Here is an 18,938-nt window from a genome sequence, read left to right as displayed (position 1 = left end):
ACCGATTCTTCAGCAATCTGCCTTTCTGAACGAGACAACTCTGCATGCAGAATTGACAAAGTAATGTAACGGGCCAGAGACAATTTGCTGCAAGGCAGTTATAACGCATTCAATTCCAAACACACCTGACTTTGACTATGCTAATCTGTAATGCACTTCCTGTCATATATAACCAAGGTGGTGTCAACCTAAAACTTCTCTACACGCCCTCAATTCGTCTACTTTTGACTCCCAGCTCCCTTAGTTCCTGTTTATTTATGCTAATCTTCCCAACACACAATTTGAAGACTCCCTGAAGTTTTTGTCCGCTTTGGATATCTACAGATGTAGTAAGACTTACTGCCACCGTGACCGCGAGAAGCTGCGAGATGACATTCACGTGAACACTTTGTTGTTCGCGACCGAGCCACGACTCGGCTGCTGTCAGCTGGAATAATTATTTGTGCGGTTATTATATTATTGTGGTTCAGTACGTGACCAGTAGGTGGCGCACTGAGTATCTTCCCTCTGATATACGTACTTGGGGGGCCGCAGATTTAAAATCAATGCTGGGGATTTACACTAGGTGATTTGTGGCACCGAGAATAGTATGTTTTGCTACTATACATCTGTACTGTACAGTACTTAAAACAGTTTTGTTCCAAAAGTGCTTTAGAATTAGTTTATTGCATACGGCAGATGGCGCGTTACTGTAAAATGTGCAACTGTGCCGTTGCATTCCAGGAACCCCACAAGTGTCTCAATACGAGATACAATGTAGCAATGTCTCACTTTAAACACTGCCTTTCATTGTTTAATGACCTTAGGCTGCGGCCAGGCAGGGAGTGAGCGCGCTGGCGCTCATGCGTGGTAATGTGACTCTCCCTGCTTAGCCGGGAGATTTGTGGCTGGCTAGTTGCGCGCGATCTGGGGGGGCGGCCATGACATCACGGAGCTGGTTAGCCCTCATTGGGCGAACCGCTCATGTGACACGTTTGTGGACGACAAATTCAAATTTGCTTGCTTTGCAAGCAGCTAAGCGCTGAGCAGGCTCTTGCACACGCAGGCCACACACATTGCCTCAATGTGTTTCAGAGCGGCCAGCGTGAGCGCGCCCGCCCGCCTGCTCAGCGCCACCCTGGCCGAGGCCTTATACTTGAAGTACAGCACTGTAGTAGTATCAAACTTTACTCAAATCACTATACATTAAACAATTTAGTCTCTGTAGATGGCATAAAACATGGCACTTACTAATCCGGCCTGCAGTTATACATATATGATGTATTCTGCCATTCAAGGCAGTCAGATAGAGTTGACTTCTTATCTGTTCTATCAGTATATCGCTACGAAGTACCCATTCTATGAATAAAACAAAAAGGCTGGCAGAGTTCTATTGGACACAACTTAAGCATTAATGATTGCTTTATTAGAATAGCGTTCCCAGACACGATGGGCAGGTATTGGGCACTACATATATCATGGATGGGTATATTCGATTGTGGCAACTTTTGAAGGAGAAAGAGATTGAAGGGACTTTTCCGTACCGATCACTCTGATCTGCTCCCACCCGAGTACCTGCCCCTACCTGACTACCTGCCCCGATACCATTACTAGTATTGACCAACCAATTCCAAAAACGAGATGCACCTACATCCCAACTACTTGAGTCGATCACTGCGGACAGCACACCCCTTTCATCAACTCGTACAACTTTTGTTTGTTCGGTTTGCTGCCACCCAATTGTCAGCCTCTGGCCGTGGATAATCAAGGTAAATGTACAGTAAGTTTACATACAAATATATATTAAAAAATGGTACTCCGTTACTCGCAAAATCTTTAAAAGGTTAATCTCTCACTGGTATTCACCTTCTATTGATCCCGTTGATCCCGTTGTCTCAATGCTGGATCCAAAGATATTGTAGTCAAAGCCGTTTTTGAAGGAAGCACACAGGAATCAGTGATATAAAAAGCTTAATCTGTTTTAATCTATTTGCCAAGCAGGAACAATCATGGTGACGTTTTAGGGCATAAAGCCCTTTCCTCAAACCTAACACTCGATGTATGGGTGTTTGGTCTGAGGAAAGGGCTTTGTGCTCTGAAACGTCAGCATGATTGTACCTGCTTTGCAAATAAATTAAAACAGAGTAAGATTTTTATATTACTGATTCCTTTGTGACTCCTTTAAAAACTGCTTTGACAAGTTTACATACAGTAGAACTGTCATTCCAAATGACCCATATTTGTGTTCCATAGAAGAAACGGGTAAACATTCAAAGACCTGCATATGCGTTCCATAGAACACGCATGTGTATAGAAGGTGTACTTGAAGCATTTATTTCTTCTTGTATCTGGAAGAGTACAAAATTAGTAGTAGAATTGTTTAGTTTAAAAGATAATTATTTTTTCTACTGGAATCACATTCCTCTGGCTATTCCAGATCATTCTAAAACAAATGGTAACACATTATTTATATGATATAATTATTGCACGTTTTGACACTTATATATACTCATCCCAGTAATCAAGAATTCCCTTCTCAAGTTCTTCCTTGTTTGCCGGCTCACATTACCTCAGATGATGTTTCATTGCATGCAACACCAATTGTAGGGGGTTCAAATTGGGGGATTTGAAAATACAGACACAATATATAGTGATTATTGCCAAGAATAAAGCAAGCACACACAGCAGCACAGTACAGCACCGTTAATAGAATACTGCTCAAAATAGTTACAGTACTGTACGTACTGTACGTACTGTAGCAGTGCTCTGACTCAGTTGATTCCACAGTTCTTAATAAAGGTATAAGAGGCACGGTGTTTTGGGTCATTAACTTGGAAGAAACAGTGACAAGATGAGAAGAAATCTGAAATGTATGGTGCTTTCTGAGGGATGATGGCCTCCTGGAAATACACTTTATCCATGATTACTGGAGAAAAAATATACAACACTGTTATACAGAGAATGTACCTTCATATGCAGCTGTGGTCTACTGGTGCTTTGGCCGAAGTTTCAGGGCTAAATATTTGTTTCCCTGAATGCCTAGTGGAAATTCTTTCAAGGGCGACTGAGGTTTCATCTGAAAATATAGTGTCATCAAACTTTTCTCCACTCTCAATCCGTGCATGTGCTTGGTCAACTCTTTTTCTTCTCAATATAGCTTATCATGGGAAACACTATGCAATAATAAGAAAAAATGGGTTAAGTAAATTATACCTTCCTACTATTGGATGTACAGTACTTACATGCACTGTATTGAGTGTTGACATTGTTATTTGGGATTTGGTGTAATGAGAATTGAGTTTAGTTGTGCTGCTGATGGCTTAGGTGCATAACGAGTTAACTTTGGTCAATTACTAAAATGTCTGAAAAGAAGTTGCTTTTGCTGTGGAAAATAACTGCTTTTGTCTGAAATAGTTTGTTATGAGAAGCGTTAGTCTAGCAGGTGACTCCCCCGTTTTCTCTAGCTGGGCTGTTGGCTGGCTGCCTGAATGTGTTTCCTGATAGATTTGTCCGGCACAGAAATTTAACAGACCTTCAACTGTGGCTAAGCTGGAGGTGTACTCGGCTCTTCGTGCAGTACAAACGTGATCAAATTTCATCTCTGAAATGGTGGGGGTCTCCTGGTTGTCATCATGAGCGATATCCTGATTGCCATAAGATGCTGAATATCCGAAGCCAAGTAACCAATAAATTGTATTTACTAAAAACTGGAGTTGGTATCATTCATGTGTGTGTACTCGTGGCTGAAATAGACAACCCGAATCAATCTCTTGAATAAGTCATTTTCTTGTCAGAACATTTGGCTATTATAGACCCAGAAACACAGCATACCCAGAAACGCGGTTATAAGGAAACAACGACTTTCCTTGCAGGCAATTCTCCCTCTCCCTCCCAATTTCCCTCTATGATACAGTACAGTACTTCCCAGAATAAGCCAAACAGTATCTCAGTGCAATATTGGAACTTTTCTACATAATTAACATGCTACAGGTTAGGAAAACAGAGCCATTAAACTGAATTTACTTTATTTGTTCTTTATGTACAGCACAGCACTTTAACTCACACATCCACAAGTCCAGCCCAAATTACATCTCATTAGTCGGATGCTGGACTCGGACACTGGAATCTCATGCTTCTTCTGCAGAATCTCCCGAACCTCTGCAGCAGACCGCTCAGCATTTTCCAGGCGGATCTCACCCACCAGCCAAATCATTTAACTGAAAATTAGGAAGATTAAAACAGTGCAGATGCATAGACGTGGTGTGAAGCAAAAGTATATACAGCACTGCACTTACTTGGTTCTGACACTGCAGACCAGTCTACGAATCTTTGTCTTCCATTGGGCATGATACCGAACAGTCTAGTGACACCTGGATGTCCGCTTCCTGTAGCCACCATTGCATTTGCGTTGTTCTGGATCCCTTCTTTACATGTGCCTTATCACAACGCTAGTTTGTTTAAATATTTTGGTTATGGCTGCTCTTAAGAATGTAATGAACCACAAATGAATATGTATGCAATGTGTATTGCATCTTCATTGTGCTGTATTATACAGGTAAAGCGACAGGTACAGGTATATGCTTACTTTTGACACCTTGCAACAGTAGACCATCAATCATCAACTTGGCTTCCAAACACCGAATGCTGCCCTTGTGACGTCAGCGGTACTGTACATAAAATCTCACAGAAATTATATTGCCAGATTCACCGATTTTGATCAGAACTAACTCTTTTACTCTTGTAATTTCAGATATCTTGTGCTTGAAAGATGGATACACCCAGCTTCTACGGACCTGCTTACTGCTGCTGTACCAGCAAAGAGCCTACGAAAGCGAAAGATGCCTGCTGGCCCAATTCTAGCTGAGATCCAGGCTAAAGTTGGAAAAGAAAATACAGCAGCACCCAAAACGCCAAAAGTGAAGAATCCGGGACCGGCGTGGAGAGAGAAGATGGCAAAACCCCTTAACATTCGTGTACCCAGGAAACCTGCTTCTGCACCAGCTACCTCAATCCCAAGCGCTTCCGTAGCCTAGCTGTAACTGGCGACTTGGTCACACATAGCTTAGCAATGTTGAGTACATTTGTAACGTTCAGTTATGATGCCCCTGTATAAGACGCTTGTACACCTGTGCCACCGCATCTGGAGCAGAGACGGGACACTGGATGGAATAATGGACCTGATTTTCGAGAGGATGATGGATATAGCGGGTCTCAATTCTATTCTAGACCTTACAGCAGTAGGAGAGAGGTGGACATCGGAAGGGGCACCAAGGAGTCAAAGACCATAAATGATCTGTGGGAATGCAGAAGGTCACATCCAGCTTAATACCAACTGAAGCTTTACCAAGATATCTTGCAAACTTCAGAGGGCAGCCGAATCGATATGCCCTGCTAATCTTTAAACACCTTGTGATTTTTCAGCAATATTCCTAGTGGTGCAATCAAGTCCATTTTGACGGCTCCAGGGATCACGGCTAATGCCAACAATTTGAAGAGAATTTTTTTAGATGAACTGAAGAAAGTTTAAATACACTGCTGTACAAATCAAGGCCGTGAAAGACACGATCAATGCACTTTTACGACATCAGAGGACGGTGGGATTGAGTTATCCCAGTGAAGAATTGAAAGATTTGAATAAATACAGTTTAAAAAAAAAATGTTTTTAATTAGGTTACTTATTGTAGTCCTTTTTTCATCCTTGTTTTTCAGGTTTGGCAGGCTGATGAGCATCAACACCATGTTAGTGTAGGAACGATTCCAGTGATACTGTAAGGTAATGTAATATAATTCATGCAACTATTTCTTCTCTAAATAGCAATATCACAATTATTTAACATTTTAACCTGTAAAAGAAACAGCATGAAGACGTCTGGTGACAAAGATTTGTATTCTTTCAAAAAGTATTTGCATTATTTTGGTCATAGTTTAATTCTTGTTTTCATCCTTTTTTTTTTTTTTAGATTTCTAGCAGGCTGATAAATATTAACAGCGATAATGGATATTCAAGGTAATGTGTGCATTCAATTGTCAATACCTGAACTGCGCATGCGTTCCATAAAGTTCACATGCTCAGAAATTCATTGACACGCATATTTGTTCCATTAAAGTTTATCGTAGTAGGCTTTCCACACAGTCTTAATTCATGTATCTATTTCCCCTCGATTTTATGAATAAATAACACTTACAATTATTTTACAGGTGAAACTGCACAAGAGAGAGCCCAAAGGTGTCGGTTGAAGAACAATATATTTTTGAAAGAAGATTGAAGATTGTATTTCACAGAGTCTTTGTTATTGATCTCTAAACTGTAATTTAACAAAATTTGCGCACATCTGCCTTAGAAGACGCCATGGGGCGACTCAGGTGTTATTTCCATGCATTTAATACATTATAACAGGGGGGCGCAAACTTTTTTCCCTGCGCCCCCCTGCCGGCTGTCCCCTCACTCCCCCTAACCCCAACTTACCCTCGCTCCGGCGTAATGACGTCACGTTGCCATAGCAACGTGACGTCACATGACCTCGCAGCGTCATTTTGACGCCGCGTTGCCATGGCGACGCCGGGAGGAAGCCGCCGGAGCCACGGGTAAGTATGGTTTACAGAGGCCCTGCAGCTCCCCCGGCACTTAATTTAAGTGCCTTCGGGAAGCGCGCGGGGCCTCTGTAAACCCCGCGCCCCCCGTCGGCAGTCTCGCGCCCCCCCTGGGGGTCGCGCCCCACAGTTTGCGCACCGCTGCATTATAAATCCATTAACACCAGTTTACTTGCATGGTTCTAGGGTCATTGGCAGTCTGAATCAACTGCCTCTACTTCTACTAGGCTCCCAAAGTTAAAAAAAAAACACCAGAATAGCTCTCATCATATCAGTATGGGATGCTGCTATAAGACACTTTCCAGCCCATTGACTTGAATATGATCTGTAAGGTGATTTCCTGCACTGGAAGGTGTCTTCTAGCAGAAGATTCCTTGGCAAATCTGGCCTGTTGTGAGCAGTGTTCAACAAAACAAAATGTGTGTACTGCCTAGATCAAACGGAAAGAAAACCCAAAATGGAAAAGTAGAAGTTTTTTTGCAGTATTCAGCTTTGTAGTTAATCTTTGTTTTTATATGTTCCAAAAATTCAATGTAAGAGTCAAAACAGTGGGCCGTGGTCCAGCATGAGTTATAGGTTACATAACTTGGAGTCCATATTAGTTTTTGCTATGGTTAGTGTAGTGTCTATTTCACAGGATAACAAATGCGTCTCCTCTCTGAGCCACTGCAAACAATTATTCATAACTAAATGAACCCCGATTCGATACGTAAAGATGTCTTCCCTGTGCTGGAAAAAGATTTCAACCCCATTCATTAAAATATTGTAAACTATTCCCCAGCATGAGAAAAAACATCTTCACGGCCGATTAAATAGATACATAGAGAACAAGTGAGTATTCCATGATCCCTTTGATTTTGTAGCACGTTTTATCTTTTTCTCCAAAGATTTTCATACCGTGAACAGTAAAAGCCTCTTGCACTAGTCCCATTCCACTAAGCCCTTTTGCATGGATACGTTACTGGCATGCTGGGGATTGTTGCCAAGTTGCTGGGGCCATTGAGTGATCCTGCCTGAAATCCAGAAAATAGAATTAAGTAACGCTGACTTACTTACTTTTGACAAAGTGGAAAATGTAAGCATTGCTCTGTCCTTTTTATGAAATCTATTAAAGTTTACAGTGTTGTTCTGGGCTTGGGATCTATGTTCTTTAGTGTTTAATACTCCTTGGTTGCAGTAAAAGGATTTGGGCTTGACTTTGTTATATATTACACAAATACAGACAAATATTTAATGAAAATACACATAGTTGTGTTTTATAAGGTAGGCATTTGCTTTATGTTTACAGACCAAGTTAGTGGTTTCAAGTATGTAAAAATGATGTAACACAAGGTCCATATTTTTAATCATTTAGCAGTGGTTTATAGCTTCCACAGACCTGTCCTAATAATGAAGCTATGAGGGATATGACAAGAATGGTGATATTAGATTTCTCTAGACTAACAGTAAATTTTTCCATTCTGATGTCAAGAATGCTGAGCATCTGGAAACTGCAGTGTGAGTGAATGAATGGTTTGCTATGGGAACGTTTCAGGTATTTTTTAAACATTTTTTTATTCTCCTCTAAGGAACTAGTAGTTTTCTATAGAATATAATACTTTGGCTGATACAATATTTTTGTTGAAAACAAGATGGCTCAAATATATTGTACACACTTACAAAAATGACTAATGTGGTGTGTTACCGCTACCACGATATGTTATGACAAGAAATACTGCGGCTCTGTTGAAAACAATGGTAACGCATGCATAATCTAACAGCAATATTTTCCGCCTTATTTTATTTTTCAGTTAACCTAGGTAATAATGCCTGTTATCTGTAAAAACTTTAAAAACTTTAAAGCGCAAGCCTCTAAATAGTCACGAAAACGAGGAAAAAACACACAGTGGAAAATTACTAATAAAATAAAAATGTGTTCCAAAAAAGTGTCTGAATGCCCACTCATGTGGGGTCAGGAAAGAACAGGCGTTTTCAAAGGTTAAATCAGGTACCGGTCGTGTGGAACATTGATATTGATGAACTCCCAGAAAAATGATGTGGAGACAACGGAGGAAAACATAGTGCAAAAAAAAAAAAGAAGATTTATAGATTACAATACATTAGGGCAGTGACAACAACATTGCACTCACATTTTCCCAGTTAGTGAAAGCATTGAGACCTCTCTGGGTCTGAACAGACGTGCCGTCCCGATCGTGTTCTCCTTGTGTTCGCCGTCTCCGTCTCCACTAGCTGGGTAGTAGCTGGTGGAGCTCGGCAGGGAACCCTACCTCTCTCCCTTTTTCAAGCGAAACACGTAGGGTTGATGTGGGTTCCCTGCTGAGCGGCTGCTTAGATTGAATTGTACACAGGAGTCTTGTATCCATGTGTCACTACAGGCACAGCTGGGAGGTTTCCATTCCAAGTCACAGACGCCGTCACACTCCCTGACGTCATCGGCTGGTGACTAGCTGTTAAGGATCGACAGACCCGTGCTGTGTAACCGAAGACTACTCGCCTTCATCGAGCGGCGTCCGCCGACACCGAGCCCATTGCTGTACTGGGATGTTTTATTTTTTGCGTAATAAACACTTTTTGAAGTGAAACTTCTTTGCTGGCGCCTACAGGGTTTTTCATGGGAAAAAATCCTTACATTGTAACGAAAATCCATAACGCGGGTGACGTCACACTCCTAATGGGCGTGCACCCGTCTCCCATGCGCACTAGACCACTATTTCATGCCGCAGAGCGTTAAAAACACTGCCGGGTCTCGCCGCACATGCGCAGTGGCGACCTGACTCGGTGCTTGGGAGACAGGCACACACAGCCAGGCACACGCACACACACAGTTAGTATAACCATATAAGTGCAAATAGCTAGAACAGAGATGTGTGCCGAGCGCACGTCTCTAAGTCAAACTTCTTTGCGTTTTCCCACTGACATTGTTTTAAATTTTAATTAAAAATATCACCAGCACAAATACAATATCTGTGACAAACAGTAACCAAAGGCAAAGAAGTTTCACTTAAAATGCACATGCTCGGCACACACGACTTCTTTTTTTACAGAACTTCACCATATCGGGCTTTATTCCTTTTTCAGGACCGTTCTTCTTCTCCACTCATTGCATTGGATTTGCATTCATGATTTGACTTATTGGACGTTTATTTGTTTCCTGTATTACCATTTATTTAGTTTGTTTATTTTTCTCCTTGTCTGTTTAAGCTATTGTCACTTATCTCTATCTATCTATCATCTAATCTATCTAGACCAGAATGGTCTAATTATCTGAATCAGAGAAAATTAATGCAAAATATGTGCATTCATTGTGTGGTGCAGATAATTAGACCATTCTGGCCTTTTCTTAAAGTTGAATATTTTTTTTCTATCTAGCACAGGCACCCTCTGTAGGTGTGTGTATATATGTGTATATATACATATTTAATGAAACTAGGCCACCATTTTGTCCCTTAACAGATCTGTTTTATGTCTACATTTTTTGTATTATATTTTTTTTTATCATGGGACTGTGCGTTCCTTTCTTAATAGTCTTAAATTGGTTGGAAAAGTCTCTGTCGCATTTAATTAAACAGTGAGTGGTTTTTTTGCTACAGACTTGAGGATTGGCTCTGTCACGAAAGACATTTGTTTTGTGAGTGTTTCCATACCTGATATCATTGATCTGCCAAAGTCTTTCAGTTTTGTGACTTGAGGAGCATGTAAAACATTCCATTTGATGGGGTTTGTCTGTATTATTTCCTTCGCTTCACATTGCAGATGGTTTGGGAGTCTCTTAATAAGCTTTCTTAGCTGTTTTGTATAATCCATAGTGGGGAAGTGAGCGAGGGTTCTGTGTTTTTTATTTTTTTTTCTAGCACAGTTCTTTTAGCATGTTGTCTATTATCCAATTCCTTTCTTTTAATACATCTATTTATCTCGGTAATTGTCTCCTGTTTTGTTTGCAGTTCCTGAATAGCTTTTTGTCCCACCGGAAAACAATGAGATATTTTGTTCCTGTATATCACAGAAGTTATTCTCCATCCGTAGCATGCTGACTAGTTATTCCGTTTTGAACTTGTGTCCATTCCTTTTATTATATATCAGAAATCTGCTTTGTGGCAACTTAAGTTTAAAAGATCCAGATATCGCGCAACTCTGCCCCTCTCTTACAGTTCTGAGCTGTGGAGCAGAAGGGAAGGGAATGGAAGCTGCTTCTTGATGCTCTAATTTGGGGAGTAGGCAGACTGTAATCTACTCAGCATCTGGACCTGACTGAGTCCACCATTTAAGTAACCCTAGTTCTGTTGTATCAATCTTTTATGAGCATCATTACAAAAAATAAATAAACTGTACTGCAATTAAAGGGCAGATTGACCCAACCAGCTCAATTAATTGTTTTAAGAAAGTGTGATTAGCTTCCTTGGAAAGATTAAATGACCCTTAAAGTAACAGTCTTACCGTTCTCTATTTTGTGACAAATAAATATTAATCGGTTCTTGCCGGGAACATTGAAACACAGCCTATCAACGATCTATGTCCCTCTTTCTGACTACAGAGTAATTATGTAGTCATCATTACTGTAAACACAAGAAAAACCTAACACTGATAGTGACTATATCATGTATTTTAGTGATAAATTAGTTTGCCAAACATCATACAATTATTTGTTTACCAAGGAAATATTAAGAGCTTAAGTCCGTATCCACAGCAAACAAAAGGCCGTCAGTTAATGGGGAACGCCATAGAGCGTGCAGGTGCACGAGAGCGACCGCCATAGAGCGTGCAAGTGCACGAGAGCGACGACGCTGCCGTCTTTTCGCGTGACAAATGTTCTTTTATTCTCTCGCGCGGCGGCCGGGTCATGTGCACGATTCAGCCAATGAGGGCGAACCGCTCACGTGACGGGCACGGCTCCCAGTCACGTCTCCTCCACACACCCCCCGTCACGTCTCCTCCACATCCCCCCCGTCACGTCTCCTCCACATCCCCCCCGTCACGTCTCCTCCACATCCCCCCCGTCACGTCTCCTCCACATCCCCCCCGTCACGTCTCCTCCACATCCCCCCCGTCACGTCTCCTCCACATCCCCCCCGTCACGTCTCCTCCACATCCCCCCCGTCACGTCTCCTCCACATCCCCCCCGTCACGTCTCCACATCCCCCCCGTCACGTCTCCTCCACATCCCCCCCGTCACTTCTCCTCCACATCCCCCCCGTCACGTCTCCTCCACATCCCCCCCGTCACGTCTCCTCCACATCCCCCCCGTCACGTCTCCTCCACATCCCCCCCGTCACGTCTCCTCCACATCCCCCCCGTCACGTCTCCTCCACATCCCCCCCGTCACGTCTCCTCCACATCCACCCCCGTCACGTCTCCTCCACATCCCCCCCATCACGTCTCCTCCACATCCCCCCCCCGTCACGTCTCCTCCACATCCCCCCCGTCACGTCTCCTCCACATCCCACGGATCGCCCCTGCCGTGCACTTCTTCGCGGGCGCGGGCCTGCTATATCTAAAGCCTTAGAATTATTTTAAAATATTTGTCTGATTTATTTTCATTCTTCAATCGGTTACACGTAATCTGCCACTGTTCATAGTTCACTTTTGTCCAAGGCTGTGCTACCCCTTTTAAGAGAAAAGTCGTACTGAAAGGAGTCATTTTTTACATAGGTTTCAATAGAGTTGGGGCGATAATAATAATAATAATAAAAAAAACTCCCGCGATAACAAAATCAATACATTTATTGAGATAAATATTTGATGAAAATGTTTTAGTAAATCTAAATAAAATGTGTTCTTAAAAGAAATACATTTTCTTCAGATGTACTAGAACAAAGGTGCCTTTATTTCCAAACCTTTTCCATGTCTGCACTTCACCTTTTCTCACCTACACTGCTCCCATCACCCTAACATCCCTTCATCCATCCACCCCTCATCCCATCGCTCCTCGCCACTGGTCCCATCACCTTAAAATCCCTTATCCCACCACTCTGACCCTTAGTTATTCCCTCCATTTAAAAACACCTTTTCTTATGAATTGTCAAAAAAATATCTGTTTTAATGTTTAACATTTTATAAATTAAATGTGTTTTTAAATGCAGGCAGTATCTAAGGGTGAGTGATAGGATAAAAGGGTGATGGAAGCAGTATAGGTAAGAAAGGGTGAAGTGCAGACATGGGTGCTGGGATTTTGTCTCAATGGGAGGTAGAGTGTGGAAGGGGTTAAGCGGTCCCAGGGGGAGGGCGGGGAAGGGAAAACAGTTTGGAAACAAGTGTAGAGGAGTTATCTTTCACAGCAGTACACTGCTCCCACATGCTCACTCCCCATACTAATTAAAACAAAATTAGGATGCGCTAACACAAACTGTGAGCTAAACTAAATAAACAAATGTACAGATCAGTGCTGCATGAAAAAGAACTGTTCCCAGTTCTATGTGATGGTGTCCAGGAAAATCAGTGCACCTCATACAAGATAAAAAACGAAGGAAAATAGTGACGCACGTTCACAGATAACTTTCCACACAGCAAAATGGTGAGATATGCACTTAACTGACAGTGCCTGAGCCCATATGCACCATTTTGCTTTGTTGAAAGTTACCAGTGAACGTGCTTCACTATTTTTCTTCGTTTTTTCTTCCCCTTTTTTATTACCCCAAAATACCGCGATAACAGGTAATCTCCCATATCGGCACACTGGGTGATTATCACGGTATACCGCCCAACCCTAGGTTTGAAGCAGGGGGTCTCCGGAGCTGAACTCCATTAATTTCAGCTCAGGGGACCTCCTGCTTCCCAAGCTAATTACCTCCGAAAGGGGTGCCAATGTATCGGCAAAGTTTAAAACTCCTAGGTTACGTGGGCTGATAGGAAGCTGCCCTCGGATGACGTGGTGTGGAAACGACCCACTTGGATTGCCGCTTTAAATTTTTTAACAGCTCGTTCTGGTGCCAGCTGAGTTCTAGCAGTGTTGTGTCACAGCCTTAAATTAAACTTTTACTTTCAAAAGCAGGAGGAGGACCAGAGCAAGACTATAAAAAGTTTTATTAAATCATGTAATTCACCTGGTTGTCAAAATCCTAGTAGTTATTTTTGGCTACTGATAATCCAAAAGTATGAATAAATTGTTAGTGCTAAAATGTGTTTTTATTACATTCATGCAACATTAAGTTGTCACGTATATTATAATAAAAGCGAATCAAATTAATTTACTATTTGGCATGCTTGCACTGCTATTGCTACAAAATTAAATTGTAGTATTGTGTCTGCTACCTGTGTGAAGATGAAATGTAGGTGAGTAAGTAGCACAGGGGGATTTAAATAATGAAACATTCTTAGACAAAGATACATTTTTTTTTCTTAGTTTCTTTAATAAATCGTACTATATGAAAACAATATACAGAGACCCTTCTATTCTAAGCCATGTTTTACAGCTAGGACTACGTTACAAACATGCCGACTTCGTGAATGGCTGTTAGTACAGCCTACTATATCTGTCATGGTCCACTATTCAATATATTGTGGATCAGGTTCCCTGCTCTGGGGAATAGCTCAGCTCCTGCACGGGAAGCCGTTTCACAGCATATTGTATAAGGGCCAAAGCTCCCAGCCGACCATGCTTCAGGAATCACTACAATGCAAACATTGAATGAAACTTGTTTTTTATATTTGTATCTTCGATTAGTGATATGATCACTACATGTAACTCAAGACCTTTTACAGTATTAGAGCTGGTGTATGAAACACTCTGAGAAAACAAATAACCCCCACTTTAGCTTTGAACATTTGCTGTACATAACTGCTGTAGCTCTCTGCTTTCTCACAGCAAGGTACAGGGAGAGCACTTTGTTACCTCTCACTCCCTCATGTCGGGATCCTACTGGGTCAACCTGATCCATCAGAAACATGGTTTGTGTTTGTACATAAATAAAAAAAAAACAAATTCGTTGCTGAACAAAATAATTTACACCGCTCTTAGATGGAAGACTACACAGGAAGATGCCATTAGGGTACTGCCTACAATGAGGAAATGTGGCAAGAGAAAAGTTTCTCCTTAAAGTATCCGAGCTTTACGTAACTTTATGCAGGATATCACTTATTCCGTCAACTTGGGGCTTCTGGCATTAACCCCTGTGCTGCCAAAGGAAACTGCAAATCTGTGGCAATCTAGCGACGCTCAATACAGAGGGGGGGGGGGCGGCGAAATCTGGCAAATACATAGATGACAATTTTTCATGCCCCCCAAATATTCGTAAACAATACAACTCTGGATTAGTGAAGTAGGAGCTGTACCGGAGTTACTCGTAAACTAACTAAGCTGCCATTTAGGGCCTTACAATATGAGGTGCCTAAAAATTAGAATAAAGTTAATGCATTTCAAGTTTTAAAATTGGATGATGAAGATGATACGGGTAAAAGAAGAGTCTCTGTAAATATGGGCATTTTCGTTCAAATATGACCCTAAGCGTCATGTGCATTGAAAGTGACAAACTTCGTAGCTTATCATTTGAAGACCTCATCAATGACCGTACTCTCCAAAAATCATGAAATAAAATGTTTTAATATTACAATTGATGTGATGTGCAAAAATTGCTAATTTTAGCTTCACAGCGTCATCTTTGTATATAACAATGCTAGTATAACGCTTTCATTCATTTCAGTTTCATGTTTATAGTACAATGGTGCAAAATGACAAAGTGATTGGTGAAACCTGGCGCTAATTGAATGCTAGTGATCACTTAAAATACAGTGAATATATAACACACATATAATAGTGAACATTACTGTCTGCACTTAGTGTGTTTTTTCTTTGTTGTTTTTTTCCCACATGCTCCCCCTGGGTTGAGAAAAAGCCTATAGTTCAATGGTTCCTTCAGTCAGAATAATAAATCTATTTCTATCTTTTAGGGCCTCTTAAACGTGATATAGCTTAAGGCCTCAGAAGGTCAAAGTCTGGCCCTGAGTAGGAGAGGAGTAGAGATGAGCCACTGGTCATGCAGGTATATGCAGATAAAGAGGAGCTCTTCTGAAGGAATTTTCAAGCGGTTTAAAGTTTATTCATCTTAAGCAACGTTTCAGGTTGGTTAAGATGAATCTTAAGATGAATTGAGAGAGGTCCACTGAGTTGGACCGAAACGTTGGTTCAGGCCTGGGACATAGTGTGTTGGCTCTGCCTCGCCTGCTGAAAATGGGGCTTTTCCTGTCCTTGCAGGCGAGGCAGTGAGCGCGCTCAGGAGGCGGGGGCGGAGCGGGGGCCGAGCGGGGGCATGCCAGAAGGTGGAGCGGGAGGCGGGGCTAGTCCCCCGCTCCCATTGGATGGGAGCGGTCACGTGACCACTCCTCCGCTTCCCCGAGCGGCAAATTTCAAAACTGCCTGTCTCGGGAAGTTTCTCAGCCTCCGCACGCATCAGCGCGCATGCGGAGGGAGAAACTATAGCCACGCTGATTACAGATGCAGGGGCTTTGTGCATCTGTTCAGCGCGGCTCAGCCCGCCTCAGCGACGCTGATTGCACTATGTCCTAGGCCTAAGATGAATAAACTACAAACCACTTAAATTCTTTCAGGAGAGCTCCTCTGTGTCTTCATATACTTGGATTATGCCACAGAGTTTTTAAGCACCTGCAAAGTATTCTTGGTGGAAGTCTTTGAGTGCATATGCATTCCTTTATAACCAGTGGGCATCCTAATCAGTATTGTTAGTTCTCTGCTAGTTCTCCAATTATGGTTGAAGGAACATACAGTAGGGAATGTGGTTAGTTGCTGCTATGGAATGACAGCCCAGAACGTGACTGGGTTATGGAAGTTACTGTAATAATAGTTATTCACATATGGTTTATAACACCTGAGAGCTGCATAATAATATTCTAAAGCAGACAGGGTCTCTAGATCCCTTCTTAAATTAGCGATCTGGTATTCTAGTTATTTTATGTTGATTGTTTTTCTTTTACGAGTGTGAACAAACTCAAATTTGCCCATAAATTGCAGTGACTGCCACAAGCCAACATAATAATTTTCATTTCATGAAGTCCAGTTTGCCAAGATGAATACAGTGTGCTGTGAAAATAGCCTGACGTAGATTTTTTTTTTTTTTTAACTATAATTTGTTGGAAAACATATTTCTTTCATTGCTCATTTTAACATTCTGAAAACTACTTTAAAAAAAAAAATACATTTCTATGTGCATATTGGATATACATTTTGTAACTGCTATGGGAACATCTAGTTTTCTTTCTGTAAGGTTAAATATTTTCAGCGTTGTGATTTGTTTCAGATCCCTTTTTGGGGCGGGGGAAGCAACTGTATTTTTTTACGTTTCACAGCGCCTCCAAAAAAAAGGGGGGGGGGTTACGCTTTCCAATGATATAAAACTTTGGTGTGTATGGTAACATTTTGGAACAAATTAAATGTAATAAGTGTTATAATTTTTTATTTTTTTTTAAAAGTTGCATGTGATATTTTATTTTGCCTTTTCAATTAAAAAGGCCCCCACTACTTGGTGATGAGCAATGCGTTACTGGCATCAACAGTACTTTGGGTCTTAACGTCACATATTCAGTATATATCTCTTTGAATTTGAGTGTGTGTGATTCCGTGTTAATGCCACACAAAAGGTGCACCTTTGGGGTTGCTGTTACGAATGAATGTGGAACCACCCACTGTGTTGAACACCAGGTGACCATGCAGTAAGTAAATGTGTGGGTTCAGCAGGTGGCCTTCACACAACTGACGGACAAGAACAATGATATGAATATAGTACCGAGCAGCACTTCAAGTAGATGTAAAAAGATCTTTATTATGGAAAATAAGAAACCTCAAACAGCTTATGTTTTGGTGTTTGCATACTTTGCCCCCCCCCCCCCCCCCCTACTACTAACTAGGACAGTGCTTTGCCTGTAGCTGGCTTCATGAGGCATGCTACCTGCACTGATGTCTGGTCCCGGCAGTCAGCATCGCAGAACATGCAGTGTCGCAGTGTGTGATGCATCTGTTAAAAATAAACTAAATTCTGACTAATACGTGTGTCATCCAGCTGCCCAATGCAAGAAAAAACAAATGGGAAAGTGTATAGGTTAAAAAAAAAGTGATTCGTAAGAAAAAAAATAAAAGGAATACCAGAGTTAACTTATTAAAGTGCCAAATAATATTGGTTTATGATAAGCAGAAATAGAAAGATTAATGATGAAATCTACACGCAATTCATGTACATATGTTTTGCAGCCTGTGGCAGAACGGACGTTGCCTTGCGTATGAGAAAAGGGAAGAAACAAAGAATCAAAGTAAAAAAATCTTGCTTGTGGAAAGACCTATTTATTCAAATCTCATGGTATAATTGACCATTTCAACTTGCCAGACCCCAGTATGTAAACCAATGAAGCGGGAAATATGACCAGTAAACCCATAATAAAGAAGCTTTTTGTAACCTAAATATATATATCTGGTGTCTGTATAGTTACAATATGGAGAGTCTCATCAAAATAGCAACATCCTTCTAAGTACTGTACTTTAACTTAAATATAGGAATAAACTCATATCAAATATAAGGTGTGTGTGTGTGTGTGTGTGTGTGTGTGTGTGTGTGTGTGTGTGTGTGTGTGTGTGTGTGTGTGTGTGTGTGTGTGTGTGTGTGTGTGTATATATAGATATAGATATCTCAAATCAGAAACAGGGCACGCACAAAATAAAAAAAATAAAGGTAACGGGAGGGTGCATACTGTCCAAAAAGGGACAGGCACTCCTATATGCAAAAAAGTGAAATTTACAGACTCATCGTTTCAGTCCCCAATTCTCAAGAGCAAATAAATAAGTGACAAGCAAACCCAGTTATACCCTACACCAGGGGTGAGCAAACTTTTTAGGACGAGCCCCCCTTTTCATCCATGAAATTTCTTGGCCCCCCTGCCTGATGCCATCACATGAAAAATAAAAAAAACCTTTATTAAACGGTATACAATGTAAATACAAATATGTCTAAATACTTACATATTTCAACAGCTCGCGCTTGCAAAATTAGGCTGCGTCCACGCTGCCGCTGAGAGCAGTGACATCACCAACCATCCCAGTTTGCGCACCTCTGCATTCAATCACAACTGTCACAGGCACAGCACGCATACTCAATCACAGCGTGTGCACACTCTGCAGACACTGCTGCAGTCACTCACTCACACACTACTGCACACACTCTCGCACACTACTGCACACAATCTCGCACACTGCTGCACACACTCGCCTACTGCTTCGCGCACACTGCCGCACGCACACACTACCACACGCGCGCACACACACACGCACTACCGCACACACACACGCACACTACCGCTCACGCACACGCACACACACTGCTGCACACACACTGCTACACACACACACACACACACACACACACTCCTCTCTCTCT

At 41.7% G+C, this 18,938-nt stretch overlaps 1 long non-coding RNA gene across 1 annotated transcript; it reads left to right on the top strand.

Moving 5' to 3' along the window:
- The first annotated feature begins 3,371 nt into the window (after window positions 1–3,371).
- LOC142482957 (uncharacterized) lies at window positions 3,372–9,408 on the top strand. Its single transcript, XR_012797149.1, has 3 exons — window positions 3,372–5,752; window positions 5,940–5,986; window positions 6,178–9,408. It is a non-coding gene; the product is annotated as an uncharacterized LOC142482957 (long non-coding RNA).
- The last annotated feature ends 9,530 nt before the right edge of the window (window positions 9,409–18,938 follow it).

This window comes from Ascaphus truei, unplaced genomic scaffold (genome assembly GCF_040206685.1).
Source record: "Ascaphus truei isolate aAscTru1 unplaced genomic scaffold, aAscTru1.hap1 HAP1_SCAFFOLD_2826, whole genome shotgun sequence".
In the NCBI taxonomy this organism is placed as follows: domain Eukaryota; kingdom Metazoa; phylum Chordata; class Amphibia; order Anura; family Ascaphidae; genus Ascaphus; species Ascaphus truei.
Note: the sequence above shows the minus strand (reverse complement) of the source record. Positions and strands in the feature narration are given on the sequence as shown.